We start from the raw sequence: 9,872 nt of genomic DNA on the forward strand, positions 1-9,872 counted from the left end.
CCTGATCTCTTCACTAGCCAACAACCCCAAGAAACTTTTTGACACCTTTCACTCCCTCCTCAGGCCAAAAGCACAAGCCCCTATCACAGACATTTGTACTGATCACCAGGCCTCCTGTTATGATTGAGTCACCGTAGGAGGCAAAAACAGAAATGCTCGCTAAGTCCAGAAAACCAGAGAAGTTGGCAGCTAACGGATTGCAGACCCCTGAACTTAACAACACAACTAGCAGTAGCCGTGGGGGGTTCCTACGGTGCCCTAGACCCTTCGATCACAGCCGGAGAAATAAATAGGCCTAAAGAAAGAAAGGGGAAATCTAAACTGCCCCAGAGCAGACCCCAAAGCAATAGGCAGCCCCCCACAAATAATGACGGTGAAGCAAGATGAAAACACTAACACAGACAGAAAGATAGGCTGAGCAAAGACGGGGCCCAAACTAACTACATAGGAAAGGACAGGAAGGCTGCTGTCTGCAATCCGTGAAAAACCCTATGAAAATAAGAGCCAACAGACTGACAGTGAAAAAGGCCCTGAAGACGCTAGGCTTCAAAAAGCTATGTCAGCACTCAGGCATATACTGAAGACAGAGCTATAGGCACAAGGGGAATCAGCTCACCCCAGCAGGGAATGGCAGAATCCAGAAAAGCAAGGAAAACAAAAACAAAACACAGATGCAACAGGCAAAGCAAAAAACTTAGCTTTAGGAGAGCAGGAATCAGACTAGTGTCCTAGAAGTCCACAGAGAAATCACCCGCAGGGCAGAAGGGCGTTGTCCGCCTTATATCCAGTCAGAGACTCCACTCAGCCAGTCATCATCATTAGTCTCAGATGCCTGATAATCAAGCTCACTACCATTCCTTACCAGAAGAGGGAGTTCCTCGGGCCTCAGTGTTGAAGGGAAAAATGAACTCACAACAGTACCTCCCCCTTGAGGAGGGGTCACCGAACCCTCAACCACGCCACCAGGGCGATCAGGGTGAGCCCGATGAAAGGCACACACCAATCTTATGGCATGAATATCAGAGGCAGAGACCCAGGAATTATCCTCCTGACCATAACCCTTCCACTTAACCAAATACTGGAGTCTCCGTCTAGCCAGACGGGAATCCAGTACTTTCTCTACCTCATATTCCATGTTACCTTCAACCAATACAGGATCTGGAGGTGCCACCCCCGGAACAACAGGTTCAACAAACCTCTTCAACAAAGACTTATGGAACACATTATGGATTTTAAATGTGACAGGAAGAGCCAAACGAAAAGAGACCGGATTAATAATCTCCAAAATCTTGTAAGGTCCAATAAATCTAGGCTTAAACTTAGGAGAAGCCACCTTCATAGCAATATTTTTTGATGATAACCACACCATATCACCAACCTTAAACTGGGGACCAATGGTCCTATGTCGGTTGGAAAACCGCTGGGCCTTTTCCTGGGAGAGAGATAACTTATCCACCACTTGGTCCCAGATCTGGTGCATTCTCTCCACCACAGTGTCAACACCTGGGCAGGCAGAGGGGCTCCACCTGCCCTGAAGAAAATAGAGGATGAAACCCAAAGTTACAAAAAAAAGGTGACATCAAAGTGGCAGAACTAGCTCTATTATTTAAAGCAAATTTGGCCAAGGGCAAAAATGAAACCCAATCATCCTGATCAGCGGAAATAAAACATCTCAAATATGACTCCAAGGTCTGGTTTGATCTCTCTGTCTGCCCATTGGTCTGAGGGTGAAACACAGAGGAGAAGGACAACTGAATACCCAGCTTGGAACAGAAAGTCCTCCAAAATCTAGAAACAAACTGAACTCCTCTGTCAGACACAATGTTCTCAGGAATCTCATGCAAGCGAACCACCTGTTGCAAAAACAAGGGCACCAACTCAGAAGAGGACGGCAACTTCGGGAGTGGTACAAGATGAACCATCTTAGAGAACCTATCACAAATCACCCAAATAACAGTCATCCTTTGAGAGACAGGCATATCAGAGATGAAATCCATTGAAATATGGGTCCATGGCCTCTTGGGGACAGGCAAAGGCATCAACAACCCACTAGAGCGAGAACACGATTTAAACCGGGAGCACGTCCCACAGGACTGCACAAAATTCCTGACATCACGAGACAAGGAGGGCCACCAAAGGGACCGACTCACCAGATCTCTAGTACCAAAAATACCTGGATGACCAGCCAAAGCAGAGCAATGAACTTCAGACATCACTCTCTTCTTCCACTGGTCAGGAACATACAACTTTCCACTGGGACAACGCTCAGGTTTGTCCTCCTGGAACTCTTTCAGAGCAAGTCTCAAATCGGGCGAGATGGCAGAAAAAACCACCCCTTCGCCTAAGATGGTAGCAGGCTTGGTCACCACAGGAGAATCAGCAAAGAAGCTCCTAGAGAGGGCGTCAGCCTTGACATTCTTAGTTCCAGGAAGAAAAGAAACCACAAAATCAAAACGTGTAAAAAACAAGGCCCACCTAGCCTGTCTAGGGTTCAAGCGCTTAGCCGACTCTAGGTAAATCAAATTCTTGTGGTCAGTGAGGACCACGACTTGATGCTTAGCTCCCTCCAACCAATGTCTCCACTCCTCAAATGCCCATTTCATGGCCAGCAGTTCCCGATTCCCCACATCATAGTTACGTTCAGATGGAGAGAACTTTCAGGAAAAGAAAGCACAGGGGATTCATTTTAGATGTTACAGGATCCTTTTGGGACAAAACAGCTCCTGCATCAATCTCAGAAGCATCCACCTCTACCTGGAACGGAAACGAGATATCAGGCTGCCGCAAAACCGGGGCGGAGGTGAATCTTCGCTTCAGCTCCTGAAAGGAAGAAACAGCCTCTGGAGACCAATTTAACACATCAGCACCCTTCTTAGTCAAATCAGTCAATGGCTTGGCAATACTAGAAAATTTTGGTAGAAATTTCCGATAAAAATTAGCAAAACCCAAAAACTTCTGGAGGGCCTTCAAAGAAGTGGGCTGAACCCAATCGTAAATGGCCTGTACCTTGGCCGGGTCCATTTCAATAGTTGACGGAGACAAAATAAATCCCAAAAAAGAAATCCTCTGTACTCCAAAAAGGCATTTAGATCCTTTGACATACAGGGAATTCTCCCTCAAGATCCGGAACACAGTCCGAATATGTTCCACATGAGAATCCCAATCCTTGGAGAAAATCAAAATATCATCCAGATAGATAATCAAAAATTTATCGACAAAATCTCGGAAAATATCGTTCATGAAACACTGGAAGACAGAAGGGGCATTAGTGAGCCCAAAAGGCATCACCAGGTAATCAAAATGTCCCTCCGGAGTATTAAACGCCGTCTTCCATTCATCCCCATGCTTAATGCGAATAAGATTATACGCCCCCCTGAGGTCAAGCTTGGTAAACCAGCAAGCACCTTTAACTCTGGAGAATAGATCCGAAATCAAGGGTAACGGATACTGATATTTAACAGTAATCTTGTTGAGGGGACGATAATCAATACAAGGTCTTAATGATCCATCCTTTTTGGCTACAAAAAAAAAAAAAAACCGGCACCTAAGGGTGATGAGGATGGTCTAATGTGACCCTTCTCCAACGCCTCCTTAATATAGGATCGCATAGCCTCGTGCTCGGGTACAGATAAATTGAAGAGCCGACCCTTGGGAAATTTACACCCCGGGCTCAGCTCAATTGCACAGTCATAACTCCTATGAGGAGGCAGAGACGCAGACTCTTTCTCACTAAATACATCCTAAAAGTCCTCCAAATAATCAGGAACATCATGTGACTGAGGAGAGGTGGAAAACACCGGAGCCTCATAAAAGGCACACCGACAACCCCAACTCACCACAGACACAGATTTCCAATCCAAAACTGGATTATGAATTTGTAACCAGGGAAACCCCAGAACAATGGTATCATGCAGATTATGCAACACCAAAAACCTGCAATTTTCTTGATGGTCTGGGGCAACCCGCATTACCACCTGGGTCCAAAACTGAGGTTTATTTTTAGCCAAAGGAATAGCATCAATCCCCCTCAAAGGGATAGGAGTCTGCAGAGGTGTCATCGGAAATCCACAACGTTTAGCAAAATCCAAGTCCATTAGATTTAGGGCTGCCCCCGAATCCACAAAAGCCTTGGCGGAAAATGTGGACAGGGAGCAGATCAGAGTAATAGCAAGAAGAAACTTAGGTTGAACACCACCAACAGAAAACGTGTGTGCAAAGCATTTCTCTCGTTTAGGACAGACAGAAATAATATGCGAGGCATCTCCACAGAAAAAACACAACTTATTACGCCTTCTGAACTCCTGACGCTGCTCTCTGGACAAAACTCTATCACATTGCATAGGTTCAGACATTTGTTCAACAGTTGGCAACACCTCTCGTGCAGTTTTGCGTTCACGCAAACGCCGATCAACCTGAATGGCTAATGACAGAATCGTCAAGACCAGAGGGAACAGGAAATCCCACCATAGTATCTTTTACGGCTTCTGACAAACCCTTCCGAAAGAGAGCAGCCAAGGCATTATCATTCCAGGTAGTAAGTACCGCCCACTTTCGGAATTTTTGACAGTACAATTCTGCAGAATCTCGACCCTGGTTCAATGCCAGCAGAGTCTTTTCAGCCTGATCAATGGCATTAGGTTCGTCATACAACAACCCCAAGGCTTGAAAGAATGCATTCACATGTCAGAATAGGATCATCTGGTTTCAAAGAAAATGCCCAATCCTGGGGATCGCCACGCCGCAAAGAGATGACAATTTTAACCTGCTGCGCGGAGCTCCCTGACGAATTGGACTTCAAGGCAAAAAATAGTTTACAATTATTTTTGAAATTCAAAAATTTAGATCGATCCCCAAAAAATACATCAGGTGTAGGAATCTTTGGTTCAGCAGAATGTGAATGAGCAAGGTAGGCGGAAATTCCCCACACTTCCGCAGCGAGCTGCTCCACACGATCAGACAATTGCTTTATCTCCATCGAGAGAAAAAAAAATTCCCCCTACGGCCTCAGAGATATAGAGGAAAAAATATACACACTTTTTTTTTTTTTTTACAATTCTTTCCTGCTATTGAGTACCCTAGGATCTGCGGTACGGCGGGTGATTCTGTTATGATTGAGTCACCGTAGGAGGCAAAAACAGAAATGCTTGCTAAGTCCAGAAAACCAGAGAAGTTGGCAGCTAACGGATTGCAGACCCCTGAACTTAACAACACAACTAGCAGTAGCCGTGGGGGGTTCCTACGGTGCCCTAGACCCCTCGATCACAGCCGGAGAAATAAATAGGCCTAAAGAAAGAAAGGGGAAATCTAAACTGCCCCAGAGCAGACCCCAGAGCAATAGGCAGCCCCACACAAATAATGACGGTGAAGCAAGATGAAAACACTAACACAGACAGAAAGATAGGCTGAGCAAAGACAGGGCCCAAACTAACTACATAGGAAAGGACAGGAGGCTGCTGTCTGCAATCCGTGAAAAACCCTATGAAAATAAGAGCCAACAGACTGACAGTGAAAAAGGCCCTGAAGACGCTAGGCTTCAAAAAGCTATGTCAGCACTCAGGCATATACTGAAGACAGAGCTATAGGCACAAGGGGAATCAGCTCACCCCAGCAGGGAATGGCAGAATCCAGAAAAGCAAGGAAAACAAAAACAAAACACAGAAGCAACAGGCAAAGCAAAAAACTTAGCTTTAGGAGAGCAGGAATCAGACTGGTGTCCTAGAAGTCCACAGAGAAATCACCCGCAGGGCAGAAAGGCGTTGTCCGCCTTATATCCAGTCAGAGACTCCACTCAGCCAGTCATCATCATTAGTCTCAGATGCCTGATAATCAAGCTCACTACCATTCCTTACCAGAAGAGGGAGTTCCTCGGGCCTCAGTGTTGAAGGGAAAAATGAACTCACAACAGCCTCCCACTTTACAGAAAAAATAGATAATATCCGTCAGGAAATCTGCACCCAACCACCAAGTGCTGTGATTCCCATGGCTCACTTTCCACATTTGATCCCATCACAGAAGAAGTCTCCAGACTCCTGTCTTCTTCTCGTCCGACTACATGCACGACCGACCCCATTCCCTCACATCTCCTCCAGTCTCTCTCTCCAGTCATCATAGCTCACCTAACTACAATCTTTAACCTCTCCTCGGGCATTTTCCCATCCTCCTTCAAACAAGCCATCGTTACTCCATTACTAAAGAAACCCGCTATCAACCCATCCTGCACTAACTACAGACCAGTCTCCAATCTCCCCTTCATCTCTAGACTTTTGCAGCGCCTAGTCTACTCCCGGCTTACCCATTACCTCTCCACTCACTTCCTCCTAGACTCTTCACAGTCCGGCTTCCGCCCCTACATTTGACTTAAACTGCACTCAAAGTGACCAATGACCTTCTGACAGCAAAACGTAATGGTCACCACTCTCTGCTCATTCTTCTTGACCTTTCTGCATCTTTCGACACTGCTGACCACCGTCTCCTACAGTCTAGGCTCCAATCACTGGGCATTAAGGACACTGCTCTCTCCTGGTTCTCTTCCTATCTTTCCGACTGCTCCTTCAGAGTTTTGTTCTCTGGCTCCACGTCATCTCCTATTCCTCTCAATGTCGGGTACCTCAGGGCTCAGTCCTTGGCCCTCTTCTCTCTCTACACCGCCCCAATTGGACAAACCATCAGCAGATTTCTCTTTCAGTAACATCTTTATGCTGATGACACACAATTATACACCTCATCCCCCCACCTTACCCCCGCTGTACTACAGAACGCCAGTGACTGTCTGCCCGCAGTCTCCAACATCATGTCTGCTCTCTATCTGAAACTCAACCTCTCAAAAACTGAAATTCTTCTGCTCCTGCCATCTACTAACCTCCCTATATCTGACATTTCCCTCTCCGTGGGTGGCACCATAATAATGCCCTGGCAGCAGGCGCGCTGTCTGGGTGTTATGTTTGACACCAATCTCTCCTTCACATCCCATATACAATCTCATGCCCGCTATTGCCGCTTACACCTAAAGAACATCTCTAGAATCCGCCTTATCACCATGGAAACAACAAAAACCCTCACTGTAGCATTGATCCACTCCCGCCTGGATTATGGGCAGCATGGTGGCTCAGTGGATAGCACTGCAGCCTTGCAGCCGCTGTAGTCCTGGGTTCAAATCCCACCAAGGACAACATCTGCAAGGAGTTTGTATGTTCTCCCAGTGTTTGCGTGGGTTTCCTCCAGGTACTCCGGTTTCCTCCGACATTCCAAAGACATACTGATAGGGAATTTAGATTGTGAGCCCCATTGGGGACAGTGATGATAATGTGTGCAAACTGTAAAGCGCTGCGGAATATGTTAGCGCTATATAAAAATAAAGATTATTACTGCAATGCTCTATTAATTGGCCTCCCCATTACTCTACTATCCCCTCTCCAGTCCATCCTTAATGCAGCAGCCAGGGACATCTATCTGACTAATCGGCACTCGGACATGTCCGCTCTTTGCCAATCCTTACATTGGCTGCCCATTCATTATAGGATCCAATTCAAAGTACTTGTTCTCAACCACAAAGCTCTCCACAGTGCGGCACTCCCCTACATCTCCTCCCTCATTTCTATCGGACTGACTGTTGCGCTCTGCAAACGACTTTCGACTAGCATCTGCACTAAGTACCTCCCACTCCTGACTCCAAGACTTCTCCTGCGCTGCGCCAATCTTTTGGAATGCTCTACCCCAAGAAATGACTATCCACAATTTGCATAGTCTCAGGCGTTCCTTTAAAACACATTTGTTCAGAGCGGCCTATCACGTTCACTAATCAAAGTCACTGTATGTGTAAGTGCGCGTGTGTGGCCCATTCACTATCTCCATCCATCCCTCACTCCCACAAGATGGTTGGACCATCATTGTAAATACACACCTGTACTCTGTATCTCCCCCACCTCATTGTAGATTGTAAGCTCTCACCAGCAAGGGCGGCTGATTTTGCTTTAATTATTGTATTGTTAACATTGTTACTTATGACTTGTGTTTTGAAACTGTTAAACTGTAAAGCGCTGAGGAATATGCTGGCGCTATATAAAGATTATTATTATTATATAAAAATGGGGGGCAGGTTAGTGAGGGATCAGTGACCTGTCATAAGCCAATACAGATGAATATGTAATCAGAGCACCACATAAAGCCCCGCCCACAGCCCCACCCACAGGCACGCCCACAGCCCCGCCCCAGAGCACGAGAATCTCATTAACTGAAAGCTACAAATACAGATTACACAACAGTAAACCAGAGTTGCCCTAATTTATGGTAGAACATTGGAGCTACTATGAATCCTGAGCAGAAGATTAGAGAAAATAATATTGCTCCCCATTTCAGGAGAGATTGTGCAGTAATCTGAATTCCTTAGGATCAAAAACAATGTAATTTATGACGTGGAGTGAATCCATGACACCAGGGCTGGAGCCAACACATCTCCTGCAGGCGGGAATAAATGTATATTACAGCCCTCAGCCACGCACAGCTTAGAGATATATCATGGCACAGGCGGAATGTTTGTCCTGGAGATTATCACAATCCTCCTTGAAGTTAGTTGGTTTTAATACAAATGGAAAAGTCAGGATAAAGGGAAACTCTGCTGTTATTGGACAGAAATTCACACTTGGCCTCACTGCACATTTACTGTTGTCGCTCATAAAAGGGAAGTTTGGCCAGAAAGACTGGACCTGGTCTTGTAGGGACCATGAGACATTCAGCAGCACAGAAGGGAGAGAAGATTCATCCGAAAAGATCTCAGGGATCTAGGAAGCCAACAGCATCATTACCCTCCGCTTTCTCTTACAGGCCCAGCATAAGATTTTTCTTCAAGTGATTTTCTATCTTGTCAGCATATTCTACGTACGCTGTCATTTGGCTTTATAGTTACAGATCTGAGCAGGTAACGGTCAGCGTCTCCTAATGTGAAGGAGAGAATGGCTAATGAAATCAATTATTAACCCTTATATAAGTCAGTTCAGATATGGTGTACCAAGATGGCGTCTGTGTCTTCAGACAACACCCTGGAAGAATCCTTGGAATGCAGAAGCTGAGATACTGGATACCATATATGGAAGTGAAGATGAAATGGACCTATCATAGACTGACACTGGCTCCTCAGAAGATTGTGTGACACCCATTTCCTGTCTCTCTGTCATAAGAATAAACTTCAGTTGTGTGCAAGCCTTTGCTGAGAAAGGAGTAGACATCTAACTCTGTGTTCGGTGTGACTCTTGAAGCGTGCACTCGGCCTATATTGGGTGAGGTACAAGCAATCATATAGATCTCGCTTTAAGGGATCACCCTCACACTAATCCCAGGGGTTGTGTGGATCCTCCAGGTGGGAAGTTCTATAGAAAAGGGCTTTCACTGCCCAAAGCCATTTGAACAGTTTTGGGTGGAGGAGAATGTTGTGGTCTAGAGGCAAAATGGTGATCATGGTAATACGGCCGGACTACACCACCGATAAAGCAGCCACAGCCGGTGACTGAGAGGAATCTGTGACTTCTCTGCATTCAGTGGTTACTACTCACCTGGGTAGTCATATGTGGGAATCTCCTCTTTACACCGCTCATCATCTCTCACATATGTCTCTGTAGTATTAATATGGGTCAGATCTTCACCCTGAAACAAATATTGTAAAAGTCACAGACAGATGGAGACATCCCATCTATGATCAGCTCTAATCCTGCCATCTCCACCGTTCTCATTACACAAGTACAAAACATATAATACTGGTGGGTAAAACAAGACTGAGCACAAGACCTTCACAGCCGCCTACACATCATAGGGGAGATCTCCTGACACCTTCTCTCCATCTACCTGATGATCCTGAGGAGCACTGGGATCTTCTTGGTTAC

At 45.8% G+C, this 9,872-nt stretch overlaps 1 protein-coding gene across 1 annotated transcript in view; it reads right to left on the bottom strand.

Moving 5' to 3' along the window:
• The window catches only part of LOC141099680 (uncharacterized), a 94,769-nt gene extending 85,136 nt beyond the window's left edge, over positions 1–9,633 (bottom strand). The window contains exon 1 of the mRNA XM_073587642.1: positions 9,546–9,633. The gene's annotated coding sequence lies outside the window, so the exon portion shown is untranslated. The remainder of the gene's footprint in view (positions 1–9,545) is intronic.
• Between the last annotated feature and the right edge of the window lie 239 nt (positions 9,634–9,872).

The sequence above is a fragment of the Dendrobates tinctorius genome, unplaced genomic scaffold (genome assembly GCF_039654945.1).
Source record: "Dendrobates tinctorius isolate UK_male_01 unplaced genomic scaffold, ASM3965494v1 ptg000101l, whole genome shotgun sequence".
In the NCBI taxonomy this organism is placed as follows: Eukaryota; Metazoa; Chordata; class Amphibia; order Anura; family Dendrobatidae; genus Dendrobates; species Dendrobates tinctorius.